Below are 20,960 nucleotides of genomic sequence, written 5' to 3'. Positions count from 1 at the left end.
TTCTATACTTCCCCATTCTTAAGTTTCGTTTTTACTTTTGGTTTTGTACACCAGCTTCAAACAGCTGATTTGTGAGTAATTGAAAATATATTTCACAGTAGTTTAGATGGCGCTGTAGGACTATTTTCCATTGTTTGTGTTATTTGTTAACATCTCCCCTTCACGTGAGAGATCGCTATCACCTTTAGCTTGTGGATTCAGACAATCAGACTGTCCCCATGCACCCCACACTCTGCCCACTCTGACCACTGATCACGTATCCTGTCATTGATCAGATGCCCTTAGCTAGCCCAGTACTGGCCAGTCAGGTCCGTTGCATGCTCTCTCAAGCATATAAGTATTGCCTGGGCCTGAACAGTTTAATTCCATTCCATGAGCGTGGGTGAAGCCGGACTACAAAGTAACTTGTTGTTGTTTAGCTTGCCTTTGAATATCTCTATGTAGCTATTGCTATGTTATATGCTGAAGTTGTTATTAGTATTAGCTGTTATTATCTCTAGCGTAATTTCTATGTGTAACATCTCAATCCAAAATCATGGGCATTAGAATGGAGTTGGTTCCCCTTTGCTGCTATAAAAGCCTCCACTCTTTTGGGAAGGTTTTCCACTAGATGTTGGAACTAGAGGTTGACCGATTAATCGGAATGGCCGATCAATTAGGGCCGATTTCAAGTTTTCATAACAATCGGAAATCAGTATTTTTGGGTGCCGATTTGCCGATTTGTAAAAATTTTATACCTTTATTTAACTAGGCAAGTCAGTTTAAGTTCTTATTTTCAATGACGGCCTAGGAACGGTGGGTTAACTGCCTCGTTCAGGGGCAGAACGACAGATTTTCACCTTGTCAGCTCGGGGGAGCCAATCTTGCAACCTTACAGTTAACTTGTCCAATGCAATAACGACCTGCCTCTCTCTCGTTGCACTCCACAAGGAGACTGCCTGTTACGCGAATGCAGTAAGCCAAGGTAAGTTGCTAGCTAGCATTAAACTTATCTTATAAAAAACAATCAATCATAATCACTAGTTAACTACACATGGTTGATTATATTACTAGATATTATCTAGCATGTCCTGCGTTGCATATAATCTGACTGAGCATATTAGCATACAACTATCTAAGTATCTGACTGAGCGGTGGTAGGCAGAGGCGTAAACATTCATTCAAACAGCACTTTTGTGCGTTTTTCCAGCAGCTCTTCGTTGTGAGTCAAGCATTGCGCTGTTTATGACTTCAAGCCTATCAACTCCCGAGATGAGGCTGGTGTAACTGAAGTGAAATGGCTAGCTAGTTAGCGCGCGCTAATAGCGTTTCAAATGTCACTCGCTCTGAGCCTTCTAGTAGTTGTTCCCCTTGCTCCGCATGGGTAACGCTGCTTCGATGGTGGCTGCTGTCGTTGTGTTGCTGGTTCGAGCCCAGGGAGGAGCGAGGAGAGGGACGGAAGCTGTACTGTTACACTGGCAATACTAAAGTGCCTATAAGAACATCCAATAGCCAAAGGTTCATGAAATACAAAGGGAATAGAGGGAAATAGTCCTATAATTCCTTTAACAACTACAACCTAAAACTTCTTACCTGGGAATATTGAAGACTCATGTTAAAAGGAACCACCAGCTTTCATATGTTCTCATGTTCTGAGCAAGGAACTAAAACGTTAGCTTTCTTACATAGCACATATTGTACTTTTACTTTCTTCTCCAACACTTTGTTTTTGCATTATTTAAACGAAATTGAACATGTTTCATTATTTATTTGAGGCTAAATTGATTTTATTGATGTATTATATTAAGTTAAAATAAGTGTTCATTCAGTACTGTTGTAATTGTCATTATTACAAATAAATAAATAAAATCGGCCGATTAATCGGTATCGGCTTTTTTGGTCCTCCAATCGGTATCGGTAAATCATAATCTTCTAGTTGGAACATTGCTGCGGGGATTTGCATCCATTCAGCCACAAGAGCATTAGTGAGGTTGGGCACTGACGTTGGGTGATTAGGCCTGGCTCATATGCGGCGTTCCAATTCATCTCAAAGATGTTTGATGGGGTTGAGATCAGGGCTCTGCGCAGGTCAGTCAAGTTCTTCCACACCGATCTCAACAAACCATTTCTGTATGGACCTTGCTTTGTGAACAGGGGCCTTGTCATGCTGAAACAGGAAAGGGCCTACCCCAAACTGTTGCCACAAAGTTGGAAGCACAGAATCGTCTAGAATGTCATTGTATGCTGTAGCATTAAGATTTCCCTTAACTGGAAATAAGGGGCTTAGCCAAAACCATGAAAAACAGCCCCAGACCATTATTCCACCTCCATCAAACAGTACAGTTGGCACAAAGCATTGGGGCAGGCAGTGTTCTCCTGGCATCTGCCAAACACAGATTAGTCCGTCGGACTGCCAGATGAGGAAGCGAGATACATCACTCCAGAGAACGAGTTTCCACTGCTCCTGAGTCAAATAGTGGCGAGCTTTACACCACTCCAGCCGGCGCTTAGCATTGCGAATGGTGATCTAAGGCTTGTGTGCAGCAGTTCAGCCATGGAAACCCATTTCATGAAGCTCCCAACGAACAGTCCTTGTGCTGACGTTGCTTCCAAGGCAGTTTGGAACTCAGTAGTGAGTGTTGCAACCGAGGACAGTCGATTTTTACGCGCTACGCAGTCCCGTTCCATGAGCTTGTGTGGCCTACCACTTCGCGGCTGAGCCCTTGTTGATCCTAGACATTTCCACTTCACAATAACTGCACTTACAGTTGACTGGGGCAGCTCTAGCCAGGCAGAAATTTGACAAACTGACTTGTTGGAAAGGTTACATTCTATGAGGGTGCCACGTTGAATGTCACTGAGCTCTTCAGTAAGGCCATTCAACTGCCAATGTTTGTCTATGGAGATTGTGTGCTCGATTTTTATACACCTGTCAGCAATGGGTGTGGCTAAAATAGTAAAATCCGGCCTCCGAAGTGGCGCAGCGGTCTAAGGCACTGCATCTCAGTGCTTGAGGCGTCACTACAGACCCTGGTTTGATCCCAGGCTGTGTCACAACCGGCCATGACCGGGAGTCTCATAGGGCGGCGCAAAATTGGCCCAGCGTCGTCCGGGTTAGGGGAGGGTTTGGCCGGAGGGGCTTTAGTTGGCTCATCGCGTTCTAGCAACTCCTTGTGGCAGGCCGGGCGCCTGCAGGCTGACTCTGGTCGTCAGTTGAACGTTTTTTCATCCGACACATTGGTGTGGCTGGCTTCCGGTTTAAGCGGGCGGGTGTTAAGAAGCACACTTTAGCGGGTCTTGTTTCGGAACACGCATGACTCGACCGTCGCCTCTCCCGAGCCTGTTGGGGAATTGCAGCGATGAGACTAGATTGAAATTGGGGGGAAAAATAGAAAAACATTTAAGGGAAAACCACCTATGCATAATATGGGTCATATCATTAAAAGTACCAGCGAGACTACTCTGGAAATGTGGTGTGTTTGAAGTAGGGCTGTCAAAGGATTAAAATAATTAATTGCGCATAATCACATTAATTTCTGTAGTTAATAATGATTAAATACATTTTTGAATTTGCTCAAATCTGTCCCTAAAGAAAGATTTTTCATTTAAAAAGCAGTGCATTGGGCCTCCCGAGTGGTGCAGCGGTCTATGCAACATGTGGCTGCGTCACTAGGGATCGTGGTTCGCGCCGGGCGCATGCACGCTGACACGGTCGCCAGGTGTATGGTGTTTCCTCCGACACATTGGTGCGGCCTGCTTCCGGGTTAAGCAAGCATTGTGTCAGGAAGCAGTATGGCTTGGGGGGGTCGTGTTTTTCGGAGGACACACGGCTCTCGACCTTTGCCTCTCCACGAGTTCATACGGGAGTTGCAGCGATGGGACAAGATTGTAACTACCAATTGGGGAGAAAAATGGGAGAAAAAATATATATAATAAAAGAAACATGGAGCATTGAGTTACAGGCATACTATGCTTTGATTGTAAGGCACGGAAACACAAAATAATCTGTATCAGAAACAAAATGAACCCAATGTTTAGGCAGACCAACCCTCTCTTATCAATGTTCTTGAAGTTATTCACTTGCTTGCAGGCACACACACACGCGAGCACACACACACGCACTGTTAAAGCTTAATTCAGCCAGGCATTCTAAATAAGTGTTCTCACAATTTCTGATTGGAGGGTTCAGTAAAGGAAAAAAGAACCATTTCTATGGATACAAAGAACAAAGAGCACTTAAAGTGGAACTGACAGTGTTTTAACTACTTTTCAGATATGAAACAGACAATCATAATATCAGTCACAAAGATCAAATTCCCAGTTTATGCTACAAAACCAACTTTATAAGAGGTTTTAAAAATAGGTTTTATTTGCCTCAACATTCTAATGAGGTACACTAAGGCATTGTTGGCAGAATAGATGGATACAGTTCAATGCATGATTAATATTATTCACCCATACATTTCTTGGTAGTCCAAAAAATATTGCTATCAGGTTGTAAATCACAGCTGGCCAGGTACACTGTTTGCTGCCTCCATTCGGGATGCACTGTTTCAGTTTCAATGACTCAATATGTTGGACAATAACGGATGAATGTAACTAAGGCTGGGAATGTCAACACAAACTAGCAAGGGCAATGATCACAAGTAAGTTATAATGTGGTTAATAACCTAGCGCATCAACAGTGCATTTGGAAAGAATTCAGACCCCTTGACAATTTTCCACATTTTGTTACGTTACAGCCTTATTCTAAAATAATTTAAATAAAACATTTTCCTCATCAATCTACACACAATACCCCATAATGACAAAGTCGAAAACAGGTTTTTAGACATTTTTTCACATGTATAAAAAATAAAAAACAGAAATACCTTATTTACATAAGTATTCAGACCCTTTGCTATGAGACTTGAAATTGAGCTCAAGTTCATCCTGTTTCCATTTTTTTTTTAGCTTGATTGGAGTCCACCTGTGGTAAATTCAATTGACCTATATATAAGGTCCCACAGTTGACAGTGCATGTCAGAGCAAAAATCAAGGCAAGGGGTCGAAGGAATGTCTGTAGAGCTCCGAGGCACAGATCTGGGGAAGGGTACCAAAACATTTATGTAGCATTGAAGGTCCCCAAGAACACAGTGGCCTCCATTATTCTTAAATGGAAGAAATTTGGAACCACCAAGACTCTTCCTAGAGCTGGCGCCCCCGGCCAAACTGAGCAATCGGGGGAGAAGGGCCTTGGTCAGGGAGGTGACCAAGAACCCGATGGGCACACTGACAGAGCTCCAGAGTTCCTCTGTGGAGATGAGAAAACCTTCCAGAAGGACAACCATCTCTGCAGCACTCCACCAATCAGGCCTTTATGGGAGAGTGGCCAGATGGAAGCCACTCCTCAGTAAAAGGCACATGACAGCCTAATTGGAGTTTGCAAAAAGGCACCTGAAGACTCAAATCATGAGAAACAAACATTCTCTGGTCTGATGAAACCAAGATTTTATGCTTTGTCCTGACTGCCAAGAGTCACGTCTGGAGGAAACCTGGCACCATTACCTACAGTGAAGCATGGTGGTGGCAGCATCATGCTGTGGGGATGTTTTTCAGTGACAGGGAGACTAGTCAGGATCGAGGGAAAGATGAACGGAGCAAAGTACTGAGAGATCCTTGATAGATCCTTGCTCCAGAGTGATCAGGTCCTCAGACTGGGGCGAAGGTTTACCTTTCAACATGACAACGACCCTAAGCATACAGCCAAGACAACGCAGGAGTGGCTCCGTGACAAGTTTTTGAATGTCCTTGAGTGGCCCAGCCAGAAAAAAAAAAACACGGGGCCTAACATTAGCTAGATAGCTAACTAGCCATTGGAGGAGTGGTTGAGTGACTGACTTTTTCCCCTCATATTGTTTTTCAGTAGCTATACACAGCTAGAGGTGGAGATGTCATTTGGTTTGCTAGCAAGAACTTGAACGGCTGTTATTCAGTTAGCATATCTCTTGCATTTGCATAATCCCTCTGGCTATCTACTCTGATTTCAGAGCACTCTCATCTGAGTGTGCCAAAGCGCAGAATAACTGATGAATTTATGCAAGACAGTAAACGCAGGCAAAACAATAGTTAGTCACGGATACTCTAGATAATATGTTAACAGCCTAGCTAACCGGCTCTGCTAGGGTGAGTAAAATGGTCAGAGTGAGTTGTTCTCTCATTTGTGTCTGGAAGCAGCTAGCTAGCAAGCTACAATTTCCCTTCGTTTATCAGTGCAATTTTGACAGCCAACTACAAGCTGAAAAAGTTTGAGAGGGTTTATCTAGTGTTCCTTCAGTATATTTTAGCTCATCTTGTGCTGGCTAGCATTAATTGTTCTTGTTGTTGTTGAAGTGCATTACTGAGGGAGACAGAGCCTACCTTTTCATGGTTGTTTGATCAATAGTTCCCAAATGTAAGAGGACTCCCGTGGTATTTACACATTTGCAAAAATCCATTCAGGTGTATTTGTGGCTTGTGGCGAATGCGTTCTAATGATCTAAAGGCGCGCTGTTGCAACTTCCTGTAAACACACAGAAGGCTAAAGAAATTTGGCTTGGCCCCTAAGACCCTCACAAACTTTTACAGATGCACAATTGAGAGCATTCTGTTGGGCTGTATCACCGCCTGGTACAGCAACTGCACCGCCCGCAACCGCAGGGCTCTCCAGATGGTGGTGCAGTCTGCTCAACGGATCACCGGGGGCACACTGCCTGCCTTTCAAGACACCTACAGCACCTGATGTCCCATCAAAGACATCATCCACCTGAACCATGGCCTGTTCACCCCGCTACCATGCAGAAGGCGATGTCAGTACAGGTGCATCAAAGCTGGGACCAAGAGAATGAAAAACAGCTTCTATCTCAAGGCCATCAGACAGTTAAATAGCCCTCACTAGCCGGCTAACACCCGGTTACTCAACCCTGCACCTTAGAGGCTGCTGCCCTATATGCATCGACATGGAATCACTGGTCACTTTAATAACGGAACACTAGTCACTTTAATAATGTTTACATACTGCTTTACTCATTTCATATGTATATACTGTATTCTATTCTACTGTATTTTAGTCAATGCCACTCAGACATTGTTCGTCCTAATATTATTTTACTTTTAGATTTCTGTGTATTGTTGTGAATTGTTAGATACTACTGCGCTGTTGGAGCTAGGAACTCAAGCATTTCGCTACACCTGCAATAACGTCTGCTAAATATGTGTTTGTGACCAATAAATTTGATTTGAAAGTGAATAATGGCAAGCCTGTGTGGCAATGGCTTGTTTGCATAAAGGCCTACTGTAGCTCTGATTGGCTATGGTGCACCAGTCTGCGTAGACTCCGGTCCTGGACAAGACATATGTTTTTATTACGTTTTATTACGCCGTGTTCCCACTCCATATTGATATAGAATTTTCACAAATGCCTTATTATACGTAATTCCCAAACATTCTACAAATGTATGAAAACGTGAAAATTATCTAAGTGATCGCTTGTCAGAAAATGTTTAAGAAAGTGTCATATTCTTCCTGGGGGTGTATATGAACAGATTTTAATACGATTTCAGGTTGGTAAAATGCTGTCATTTCCACTTTAAACCTATCCAACAATGTTATGAATTTCACAGAAGACAATAACAATAGGTCAGCCAGGTCTGAGTTCATGTAGGCTGTTAAATCTAGCCTAGCTAGGCTACTTCAACATGAACTAGTCACAAGCTGCTACAACAAGAATTGGGATAAACATCTTTTGACCTGAGAACTAGAACAAAAACAGTAGCTAAATAGAATAAAATGTTCTGAATTGAGGGAAGCTTGAGTTATATCAAGAGGCACTCAGCCATGGATTTGTAAACATTATTTTGCTTAGCTAGCTCACTAACATTAGCATAACTAGCTACTTCAGTACAAAATTATGTTTTTGCTGTTATTTATTTTTTACATTTTACTAGGTAAGTCAGTTAAGAACAAATTAGTATTTACAATGACGGCCTACCGGGGAACAGTGGGTTAACTGCCTTGTTCAGGGGCAGAATGACAGAGTTTTACCTTGTCAGCTTGGGGATTCGATCCAGCAACCTTTCGGTTACTGGCCGAATGCTCTAACCAGTAGGCTACCTGCCTCCCTTATTTAAAGAAAAGCCTGGGAAAGTGTTTATAGTTAAACTTTCCGTACATTTTCCTTCAGACTTGTTGCTTAAAGCTGCACGCACAGGGGATTTTTGAAACAGACAGCGCTACCAACAGGTCGCTGCCACCGGGTCATCACTAGTTACCACAGTCACAAGGTCAAAAAACCCACCTATTTCTACCATTTCTCTTCTTACAATCTGATTTGAAACCTAACCCTAACCTTAAACACATTGCTAATCTTATGCCTAACCGTTAAACTAAGACCAAAAAGCAAATAGTTGTTTAATTAATTTTTACGATATAGCCAATTTTGACTTTCTGGCTGTGGTGAAGAAAGAAAAGAAGATACGATTAACTGTGTCAAACAACATTTTACTGCAATAAAAATGTAATACTTTGGCAGTCCTAGTTTGAAGAGTATATTGTTTTCAACAATATGTATTAAAAAAAAAAATAATAATAATAATAAGTAAAATCAAAAAGGATACTTTTGAGATATTCATATTAATATTTTGGAGGTTGAATAAATTAATTGTATTTCAGAATCTAGACATACTCCAAATTTGAGAGAACACTATAAGGAGTATAGACACCAAGATGTTGTCTGTATCATGTACTGTTCACAGAACATAGGGTCTTACATGAGGTATGTAAGGTCAAAAAGGGCCTAAAATGGCCACTTTGATCATGATTTTCAAAAAAAATGGTTTGTGATAGAAAAGTAAAAATCATGTCAAACATCCTTTATACCAATTGAGATTCTATGTGAGAATTGCCAGAACAACCTGAGATACCCTACATATTTGCAGGCTGTCCTGGCATGGAATCACCCTATAATTGTATCAACATTTACGAACAAGGTTAGTCATGTGTCAAATCCACCCATACACATGCTCCCCTGCACCTATACATATGAAAGCTGTCAAATCTTTCATCTGAAATTCTCCTGAAGGGACACTTAAATGTATAGCTAGGTCAAGTCTGCTCAGATGATCAAACTAACTAACATTCACTAAAATGATCTATATCAAACAAATAAATATAAATCCAATAGAATAACATACACATTAACATATAGTCGAATAGAGAGAATGTGTAAAAAAAAAACTAGTTCATTTCCATTCTATAGAAGGGAAGGTGAGAGTACAGGACAGGCTACTTTTAGTTGAATTGCGTTTGACTCATCAAGGTAATTCGATTCGTGCATCAATACAATTCATATAATGTAGGCTAGTCTACAGGAGACTTTCGATTAACCTACTTATTATAGGTTGGGCCTGTGCTATGCCATTCGGTACTCCTAGTTAATCCGTCTCTAGGCAATATTTGGAGAAGGCCCATCAATGCAACGAAAGGAAAGACAGTCCATCATAATCGCAAAGCAGTGTTTTGTGTGTAACACGTTTAACGTTAGATGCTGGGACCAAATTGTAACACAAAGTGTTACTTTTTCGAAGCATCGAACGTCACCGTAAATGACCAGCAAAACTATCGCGACTTGCGAGCTGCTATGTTAGTTACCAAGCTAACTAACTTTTTGACAAGCGTAAAACTATTTCAAGGTTCTTTGAAGTTACAACACTTGATATAATCATATTGGCGTATGTGCTCTCAGAACACCATGGATGACGAGGTTTTTCAAGAAAACTCAATGGAAAATGTAGCTACAGTGTAGCCTATAAGCTACAAAACATGCACGTCAGCTTTAAAATGTACGGTGGAACTATAAATGAAATGTACACAGCTAAATATTATTACAAATGTAATAACACATTCATGCTGGACACAACAAATCGCACATAGACTAAATAGCTCGCGAGATTGCCTACACCAGTTGCAGTCAAACACTTTTTCACACTTGAAAAGCCGACAGCCAGAACGTTTTTTCTGCGTTTTCTTTTTACCAGAGGGATGTGGAGTCGCACACGTATTTCGAGCATGTTAGTCGGGAAGGTTAGACCGAATTTTCATCTACATTAACTAAACTATAACTTCAAACAACTTCTGGGCCTATTCTGAGGCATTCGCTTACCGTCTCCGCCGCCGCTCCCCGGGCCACCTTCAACACCCGAGACACAGCCACCGAATCTCCACAGGGCCGTGGTGCTGAAAGAAGAGCGGAGGGAGGGGGGGGGGACTTCGTGAACGGAGTTTCTACGGCACTCTGGACTTCTCTGTTTTGACTCGAGTGGGGGGTTACTACAGCCCCCCGCTGTTTCAGAGACACGGGAATTATTTTGACAGCTCTTCTTCTTTACCCCCTCTACTCCCACTTTATTTTCTCTTTTCTTTTCTTACGTCCAACAGACACCAATCAAAATACTGTCACAGAATATGGCGGCTGCATATGCGAGCGCCTATCGCGAGACTATTTTTTTCTCCTAGGGGAAAGTTTTTTTTAGGGGAGAGGAAGTATGATTGCGTCTGCTTCTACAAAGCATTTAGCAGACAGAATGAAACGTTTGTGGTAACCGGTAATATTATTTGAAGGGAAACTGTCAACAGGCGTGTGGAAGAAATACAGGTGGGGTGGTAGAGGGTGCTTGTTAGGTCTATGTCTAGTAATCTCAACTACTGAGAAAGTTAGGTTACAATAGTTCCAGTCACCTACAAAATGATTGACAATTATTGTAGGTGACTGCACCCTTGATAAAGATAAGAAAAATATATATTTAAAAAAGTATATATTATATTACTAGAATTGCTCATAGTAATAGATTTTTTTCCACAAGTAATAAGTTATTGGCACTGTTATGGAATAGTTTGGCAGCCCCATGCATCTCAATATAAGAATATTAGCAGGCTGGTTAATCGTTTCCTAGCAGCAACCCTAAATATTATTATAAATAAAATAAAACAACAAAAGGCCTCATGGCCACCAAACCAATGTGCATTAACATTCTATCTTTTGGTCAAAGCAACAAAAATAACTAGGGCTATAGAAAACTTAGAGAAATGTTAGGGTTAAGTGGGTTAAAATCTTCAGAGAAATCACAGAGACTGCACAGAGGAACATGTAAAAATGCAGAATTTTGGCACTTTAGCAAGTCTTAATTCATATTAAAAATCAGATGTATTAAATTGTCCATGTGTTCTATATTAAAGGGCACTTCAATTAATATAACATGCTTTTAAAATTCAATATTGGTGCACAATTTCTAAATAAAATATCAAAGGGACACAAAACTGGTGGTGGAAAAAATATGGTGGTGGATATTTAACGTTATGGGGCTGTTTTGCTTCCACTGATCCTAGGGCCCTTGTTAAGGTCAACGGCATCATGAACTCTACCAAGTACCAAGACTTTTTAGCCAAAAAACCTAGTTGCCTCCGCCAGGAGGATGAAACTTGGCCACAAATGCATCTTCCAACAAGACAATGAGACCAAGCACAAAATCAACATTTTGCAATGGCCATCTCAATCTCCAGACTTGAGCCACATTGAAAACCTGCGGTTTGAAATGAAGAGGGCAGTCCATAAGCACAGACTGGAGGATCTGGAAAGGTTCTGTTGGAGGAATGGTCTAAGAGCCATCCCAATGTGCTCTCCAATCTCATTAAACATTATAGAAAAACACAATGTTGTTATTCTTGCAAGGGAAGGGTGCATAAAAACAGGGGTGCCAATACTTTTGGGAGAAAAAGTATTAGTTGTTAAGCAAAATCTCTTTCTCTGAGGAATTGTATTAGTATAAAATAATATAATTTTCTACATTTTTTGGTGCATGCAATATAGCTCAGTATTGTAACTATTTATTTTATGCTATTTTTTTGCTCATCTTTATCAAAGGTGTCAATTATTTTGAAGGTGACTACACTCTTAGAAAAAAAGGGTTCCAAAAATGGTTATTTGCGGAGGGATAGGGTTCTACCAAGAACTGTTTTCATCTGAATAACCCTTTTTTTGGAAAACAATGGCTCTTTGTAAGGCAATGGGTTCTAAGAACCATTTTGGAAGAAAGGGTTCTTGAATCATTCTCCGTAAGGCAAGAAGGATTCTTTGGAAGACAAGGATAATTCTTTGGAAGGCAAGAAGGGTTACATAGAACCCTTCTTAATCTGAGTAAGTTTTTTTATTGTAGTTTTTTTTCTTTATTTTAAATAGTGCCTCAGCATTAGGGTTTACCTCAGTGTTTAAACTTTAATATCAGGAGTTTGAGTAATCTGATACATTAAAAAAGATGTGAGAATGTTTAAAACGACCCATTTTATGAGAATATTTGTGCATGTATCTGGTATTCCCTTAATCATGTTACATATACAGTACTGACATAGTTGATTTATTTGCCATTATTTCTGACTTTCAAATTAGTATTTTCTGTGATTTTATTGAGCAGAGAGTAGGAGATTAGAAGGAAATTAGTGAACCAGCAGTGTATTGTGTCGTTTACAGCAAATTGGCCAGTTTTACCTAGTATTGACTTTTTCGTTGTAACATGTCTAGTGTTGATTCTGAGTTCAAGTGGAACTGACAGTGTTTTAACTACTTTGCAGATATGAAACAAACAGACAACCATAATATCAGTAAAAAATATACAATTCCCAGTTTATGCTACAAAATCTACTTTATATAAGGTTTTAAAAATAGGTTCTATTTGACAAAACATTTCATGACGTAGAGTAAGGCATTGCTGGCGGAATAGATGGATGCAGTTCAATAAATGTATTTGTGATCCAACAAATATTGCTATCAGGTTGTAAATCACAGCTGGCCTGGTACATTGTTTGCTTTCTAGCCATTCAGTGTGCACTGTTTCAGTTTCAATGACTCAATATTTTGGACAAAAATGGACGAATGTAGCTAACTAAGGCTGAGAATGTCAATACACTCAAATTAGTCAGAGCAATGATCACAAGTCAGTCATACCGTGGCTAATATGCTAGCCTATTTATTTATGAGACTATTTATTTAGCATGCTAAAAACACAGAACCTTAGGTAGCTAGCAAGCTGCTAGGAGGTTGTTATGCAATAGAGGCCGTTGAGAGGAGGACGGCTCATAATAATGGCTGGAATAGAGCAAATGGGATGGCATCAAACACATGGAAACCATGTGCTTTATGTATTTGACACCATTCCACCAATTCCGCTCCAGCCATTACCACGAGCCGTCCTCCCCAATTAAGATGCCACCAACCTCCTGTGATGTGTCATTGGAGGAGTGGGTGAGTGGCCGACTTTTCACCCCATATCGTTTTTCTGTGGCTACAGCTAGAGATGCAGGCGTCCTTTGGTTAGCTAACAAGAAATGTGAATCACTTTACTAGCTAGCTATGCTCAACTTGTACGTCTGTTAATTAACCAGAGTTAACATATCTTTTAGTTGTCAATCAAATGAATTTGGCATCGATCAAATGGGCTGGAAGGCAAGTTCCCATTCAGTTGTCAAAACGTGTGTTGGACAGGCATGCATTGGCAGGCAAGATGTAGAAGGGAGAAGAAGCTACTATCGTTTATCAGTGCAATTTTGAAGACTGGAAAAGTTTGAGAGGGTTTCCCTCGTTATCAACGGTTCCCTCGTTAGCTTTTAGCTCATCTAGCCCTGGGTAACTTTAATTGTTGATCTTGTTGATGTGCATAGGCAACTGAGGGAGAGAGCCTACCTTAAAATTCTAAATGAAATAGCTAAATAATCCATAGTATGACCATCTTAAAACAATTCCATATGTCAGTTTAGTACACAACCACAACAATATCTCAACCTTAATAATAATACACTCATAATATGAACAAAAAAAGGTATCCAACAGACAGAACAGATTGGATGTTTTTTTAAACAACATGTCCATGATAACAGCTGGTGGACTGCCATACTAGAGCTGGGAGCCAGTGGGAGGTCAGTATGGACATGTGGGTGGTCACTGTGTGTGTTTGCCATGAAGAGAGTAGTTCTGGGGGAGCGAGACCTACAGTAGAGCAAGAAAAAAAACGACTGTAGGTTCTAGCGTCCCTGTGTTCGGTGTAGGATTTAGAGGTTATTCATATAGTACAAAAATAACTTACTCTACTGTAAGTCTGTGTTATTTCTGTAGGTATTTGTGTGAATTTCTATACTTATTGATCGCCATCCCATTCCTCATTAGGCTTACCACCATCACATTATATTATGGAGTGAGAGCATTCCCACTACTGAGATGGAACAAAACTATTCAGTGTTAACAACAACTTTAATGACATGCCAACTCTCCCCCAATTGAACTGGGAAGTGGAAGTGAGGATTTAACATTCCTGGTACCTGTCATGGTTAATTAAGACATGTGGGAGTGAGGAGGAAGTGGATAGGGTTGTGTGACTCATTCATTAGGGGTCACTCTGAGCAATCAACCAGTCTTTGTAGGGGAGTGTTTATACGGCATCATTCACACATTGGGCTTGTTCGACTTCAAATGCCAACTGATTGATTTACAAATCACTATGCGTCATAAATAATTACTCATTATTAGTAGTCAGTCACAATTTACTCACCATGCATCACAGATGTCATGCTCTCCAACACGGCCCTCACTCCATTGGGGATCATGGATGGCCAGCTATGACAGGACTGGGAGTTACACTTAATACATCATCATACACTGTGTCACTGGGTTCACCCTCCTCCGTTACCAGGAGATTGTAAACACACAGGACAGGTCCTCCTGGGTGAAACTACTGTTTCCACTTTCTGGGTGCTCTGTATGTGCTGTTCTTTGTCATTTAGTCAGCCCTCACTGTTAAATTGGATGGTTGAATGTGTCTGTCAAGACATCATAAACAGGTGTCCCATTTAAGTTGTTTTATTGATGTGGACCGAGTCTCTTACTGGGTTGCATTAACCCACACGTGGGGTAAGTGAAAAAACAGACGTTTCCTCGTGAAAAAGGACGGCACATTTGTTCTTCAGTGGACTATGTGGAAACATATGGCATCTCGTGTGTCTGCGTAATGCAGTGACTCACACACACACTCACTCAGTCTTACACATAGACATTTATTTTTTAACCTTTGTTTAACTAGGCAAGTCAGTTAAGAACAAATTCTTATTTTACAATGACTGCCTACCTCGGCCAAACCCTCCCCTATGCTGCGCCGCCCTATGGTTTGCCGCCCTAAGGGACTCCCGATCAACAGTTGTGATATAGCCTGGGATTGAACCAGGGTCTGTAGTGACGCCTCTAGCACTGAGATGCAGTGCCTTAGACCACTGCTCCCTCCGGGAGCCACATACACACACACACACACACACACAAACACAGACTGTGGCCCATGCTATCTGCACAGAATGTGATCTGCGTGATATAAACATGGGGGGTGAGGACTCAGAGATACTCAATGTGTATGTCAAAGGGGAGGGGCAGTCAATGAGTCATCAAAAGATATGTATTTTTTTAAACTTCCCAAAAACGTCCAATAACATAACACTATGTTGGATAGGAATTTTATGAAGTGGCTTTGTCTCATTCTCCAAGTGCCATGTGTGGGATAGAGGTAGACACTGGACAGAGTGCATTGGCACCTCCCAGTCAAACATCAAGAGGGAAAGGGGTGGCCCTGGTCATACTCCCTGGCCGTCACCTTGCCTTGGGTCAGAGTGAAGAATATTTCACAGAAGGAGCTTTACACTGTTACCAAATCCCTTCCTTCTCATGCACATGCTGTACTGATCTTCGAGCACATAGATTATCACAGTGACAACTTGATAGGGGGAAAGAGGGGAGGAAAAATGCAGCTCATGCCAAAAAATAAGACTGTTTGCAGACCAAAACAAAGCCACGCCACTGCATGTGCATCGCGCTCCTCAGATAGGCTTCCTGGGAAACAAGGCTGGCCACCCACATTCCTGGCATGGAAAGAGGCGCTTTTCTCACGGTCTGAGGACAGCCTGCCTGTCTTGGGTCAACAGTGGTGATTTAGTTTGCAGAGGCTGTGCGTCTCCACTCATTGTTCTGCTCCGAGCAAACTTTAGGCGCCCAATGTGCCTATCCAGTGTCCACTGACCTTGCAGCAGGTATAGTTTCTCTCCTACTAACAAGTGTGAAACAAGGCTTGTGGAGGAGTGTACTTAGGCGGCAGGAGGGGTTGTGTGTGTGTGTGTGTCTTAGGGGGAGGCGAATGGGGAGGTGAGGACAGGAATGTTACCCAGTCCTCTTCAGGGATCAGCAGCATGAGGGTATGTTGGACGGGACATTCTAAGCACAGAGAAACTGTTATTCTCCTTTATGAGTTTTACAGAGCACTGACAGTAATTATAGGCACAGGGAGAATTTGTGCTCCATATTGGTTTTCAGTTTCTAAACAAGCAATTATGTGCTTACTAATAAGTGTTGTTATAATAATATAACAAGTTATACCGTAGCATTGTTGAATACTTGTTTCTGATTGTCTTGAAGGACATTCTGGAGCGTACATTATCTAAGTGATAATACAGTGCCAGTATATCCTATAAACACGGCTTTGAGGGCATTATTACTTTAATATAACGGGTTACCAACATATTAAAATAATATTTTTATTTAAAAAATGATTTTGATTAATTGATTCATACTATTTCATCCTTCCACAATATATAGTCAGTGGATTGCGCAGTCAGATGGAACAGAGTAAATAGGCATTTCAACATCATAGCTTTAGCTGGTGGTAACTTGTGAAATTGACACCGAATGGAATGGGGTTTAAACCAATCAGCATCCAGGATTAGACCCACCCATTGTATAATTCCCTATAATGCACAGTATTCAATCGCTATAGTTCATTCATTCATAGTTCATTGCTTTTGAAAGCAAAGGTCGAATTGAAAAAATTGTTGAATTGGATTTTCATAATGGCAAGCTAGGACTGATGGTTTGGTTAGCTAAACTACCAAGTATGTTTGTTTACCACGGTAACTATATTGTACTGTAGCTATGCAGTTAACCTGCTAGCTACTTCAGTGTATGTTGAACACAATTCTAGCGGCAAATGTGTTACATTTGGTATACAAGTGATAATCAACTCGGGGCTATATGCGCTCTCCGTAAAGTAATGCAACTCTGTGGAAGGTCAGTTCACTCCGGTAGCGCGTCGTGGAACACACCTTCCAAATCCTCCATTATTTTCCATAGAACGCATAGACCCTCGTAGATTATCCCATACATATGACCAAATATCTAGGCAAATCCAATTTTATGAATTTGGGTTTTAATTCAACAGTTGTGAACTGGTTTCTAAAATATTTGTTCACATTTCAGTTTTGACCAATAAATGAATTGTTAGACTTTGCAGGTGTTTTAACGTTTCTGTTGTCAAACGTAGCCCTACCCACCAAGCAGTGCTGTGCTTCTTTAAATAGTAGAGTTGAGTGGTTTAAGGGCTGAGATCCGGACCTAGATATGCTGCTCTCCCCTATCACAGTCAGCCTGACCCTCTGTAGATCAGCCCAGCATTCCTCTCTCCCAACCTTTAGGGGTCTGAGGGAACACACTCACAACCTTCTTCTGGAGAGGACACACAACCAGAAACCAACATCATCTCTCCCCTGGGATGTTCCCTGAGGCTCCTAGCTAGGCCCCATAGGGCTAGCAAGAACTTCCCCCAAATGAGGATGGAAAATTAGTCTTACTAGGTGACCTTTCCCTTTAGATGATTCCTTAGTCGCGTTCAAGCAGTGGACTCCACTTCCATAACTGATGCCCATGTGACTCCCTTAGAGCTTTCACTGATGCTGTAGCCTCTCCACTGGGGCTGAAAACACAGGTGTTTTACTGTCTGTCTGCCTAATATGGGCCACTGAGCCTCTATAACAGGGTCATGAGACAGCGAATAGGAGGAATTTGACCCATGTGTCCAGGGAGTCAGTGTTTGGCTGCTGTATGGGGAGTTGGTCACTGCTGTGCAACTCCGACATTTTCAGTCTCACTGGACAAAGAATCTGTAGGAAGACGCCAGGCAAGCAGGGCTGTGTGTGGGTGATGGGAAGGTGTGGCACAATAACTCAGCTTGGGAGGGGCACCTTGAGACAAATGGGATCACATCTGTGTTAATACATTCTGCGGAGAGCCCCCCGGCTCATACACTTCTCTAAGTGATAGGACGAGTAATACGTCAGGGTCCTGGGAGTTCACACGTGTGCTGTCCTAAATGGAACACTATTCCCTATTTAATGCACTATAAAGTAGTGCACTATAAAGTGAATAGGGTGCAATTTGGGACACACTTTGGTCCGTTCCTCATGGCTGCATGATTGATGATTGCTTGCCCTGCCTGCACTGGTCTCACTGTACAGTCTCCAGTGGCTTCCAGACAATAAAATTACCTTGAATGTGGCACCTATTTGACACATCTCATGGAATCCTGTGCAAATACATAACACAGTGTAGACAGTGAATGTGACAGGGCTTGATTTTAAATATACATTTTTAAATATTGAACTATGGAAAGTCTTCATGAATAAAATGTATTTGAATCCAGTCATATCTTGCTCTTTCTCTCTCCAGGTGCTTGAAAAGGTACTTGGGGCTGGTTACAGGTAGAGAAATGAAAGCTGGTGAAATGTCGGGAAAAACACTGTATATTGTTACATTTTCACTTGCTTAGATAGTTTGTTCAAACATGGCTTAAAATAAGGTGTCTCAAAACACAGTCCAGTCAGACCATTAAATAGACCCCATCATGCCACCTGACTGGATTGCAGCTGGAAAATCATGCAGCTCACTTATGACACCCTGTGGCCAAGCAAGAGAACACCACCTACATTCTTCATCTGTGTTGCAAGGTGTACTCTATCAGTGTTACTGTGACCATAGTTGAGTATTTCAATATCTAGAAATCAAGATAATAAAAATCCTGTAAAATGTAAATCCTGGTTCCTCCCATTTGAGCCATGCATTCCAATTGACCCAAGCATTGAAGTTAACATTATTTGGCTCAGAACAGCTCAAAACAAGACTGAGCTAGATATAAATTGCTATGCCATAAGCCCTGTGGATAAGATCCAATGACACAAAGATATCAGACAGTGTGGCACTGGCACATCTCTCACACTAGAAACTGACACACAGCTGTTTACACTCCAACTCAGGACATTGGAATGAACCAGACATGCTATCTGAAGCAAAATAGATTTTATTATAATAGAGGATATTTTGAGTGTACAAAACATTAAGAACACCTTCGTAATGTTGAGTTGCCTCCCCCTTTGTCTCAGAACAGCCTCAATTCTTTGGGGCATGGACTCTACAAGGTGTCAAAAGCGTTCCACTGGGATGCTGGCCCATGTTGACTCCAATGCTTCCCACAGTTGTGTCAAGTTGGCTGGATGTCCTTTGGGTGGTGGACCATTCTTGATACACACGGGAAACTGTTGACCGTGAAAAACCCAGCAGCTTTTTAAAGTGATTGCAGTGGATTTAACAAGTCAAATCAATAAGGGATCATAGCTTTCACCTGGATTCACCTGGTCAGTCGACGTCATGGAAAGAGTCCTTCATGTTTTGTACACTCGGTTTAAAATAAATATGGGACTTTTTTTCTCATTTAACAGTCATTTGTACAGTGAAATTAGGGCAACGTAGCTAAACCCAGCTGAATAAATGTGTTCTTTTTATTTCCTGCACTATGCTATTGCCTTACTTATGAAAGCTATGGAAACAAAATACATTTAGGCCATGTGGGTATTTTGAACGTTGTCTGTGTGGCCACACACACATTTACACACACAGAAAATGTTTTAGAATTGACAGACACCCAGACCTGCAAAGCATGGTTGTCTCATGCCATGGAGCCAAAAGAGAATGTGGACCACAACATGGTGGAGCACTTCATGTCTTAATACAACTTAGGTTGCAGTGCACATTGCAGTGCAATGTAGTGCACTGCATCCCAAAGTGGTGCACTATGTAGTAAAGGTGCCATTTGGGATGTACCCCTTAGAGATGAGGAGGGTTCCTTGACGTAAACATGCACAAACAATTACAGTGCCTTGCGAAAGTATTCGGCCCCCTTGAACTTTGCGACCTTTTTGCCACAAGTGGGACACAATCATGAAGTGGAACAACATTTATTGGATATTTCAAACTTTTTTAACAAATCAAAAACGGAAAAATTGGGCGTGCAAAATTATTCAGCCCCCTTAAGTTAATACTTTGTAGCGCCACCTTTTGCTGCGATTACAGCTGTAAGTCGCTTGGGTTTTGGGTTCAGTTTTGCACATCAAGAGGCTGACATTTTTTCCCATTCCTCCTTGCAAAACAGCTCGAGCTCAGTGAGGTTGGATGGAGAGCATTTGTGAACAGCAGTTTTCAGTTCTTTCCACAGATTCTCGATTGGATTCAGGTCTGGACTTTGACTTGGCCATTCTAACACCTGGATATGTTTATTTTTGAAGCATTCCATTGTAGATTTTGCTTTATGTTTTGGATCATTGTCTTGTTGGAAGACAAATCTCCGTCCCAGTCTCAGGTCTTTTGCAGACTCCATCAGGTTTTCTTCCAGAATGGTCCTGTATTTGGCTCCATCCATCTTCCCATCAATTTTAACCATCTTCCCTGTCCCTGCTGAAGAAAAGCAGGCCCAAACCATGATGCTGCCACCACCATGTTTGACAGTGGGGATGGTGTGTTCAGTTGTGTTGCTTTTACGCCAAACATAACGTTTTGCATTGTTGCCAAAAAGTTCAATTTTGGTTTCATCTGACCAGAGCGCCTTCTTCCACATGTTTGGTGTGTCTCCCAGGTGGCTTGTGGCAAACTTTAAACAACACTTTTTATGGATATCTTTAAGAAATGGCTTTCTTCTTGCCACTCTTCCATAAAGGCCAGATTTGTGCAATATACGACTGATTGTTGTCCTATGGACAGAGTCTCCCACCTCAGCTGTAGATCTCTG

At 41.5% G+C, this 20,960-nt stretch overlaps 1 protein-coding gene and 1 pseudogene across 23 annotated transcripts in view; both read right to left on the bottom strand.

The window, feature by feature from the left end:
• Positions 1–10,507, bottom strand: part of LOC110522153 (TGF-beta-activated kinase 1 and MAP3K7-binding protein 2) — a 70,346-nt gene extending 59,839 nt beyond the window's left edge. For 13 of the 22 annotated variants that reach the window (XR_016495372.1, XM_021600296.3, XM_021600293.3 and 10 more), the window contains exon 1: positions 10,157–10,494. The gene's annotated coding sequence lies outside the window, so the exon portion shown is untranslated. Of the gene's footprint in view, positions 1–10,156 lie in introns of all 22 variants that reach the window. The other 9 variants (XM_021600292.3, XM_090232548.1, XM_090232552.1 and 6 more) reach the window with 2 other exon arrangements.
• Positions 29–14,643, bottom strand: LOC149984104 (uncharacterized; annotated as a pseudogene). The gene is made up of 3 exons (XR_016495004.1): positions 14,589–14,643; positions 10,157–10,230; positions 29–2,967 (listed from the first exon to the last, which is right to left on the bottom strand). The product of XR_016495004.1 is annotated as an uncharacterized LOC149984104 (transcript).
• Between the last annotated feature and the right edge of the window lie 6,317 nt (positions 14,644–20,960).

The sequence above is a fragment of the Oncorhynchus mykiss genome, chromosome 4, assembly GCF_057628025.1.
Source record: "Oncorhynchus mykiss isolate SJ-2025 chromosome 4, ASM5762802v1, whole genome shotgun sequence".
NCBI lineage: Eukaryota > Metazoa > Chordata > Actinopteri > Salmoniformes > Salmonidae > Oncorhynchus > Oncorhynchus mykiss.
This window is presented reverse-complemented; position numbering and strand designations above follow the sequence as displayed.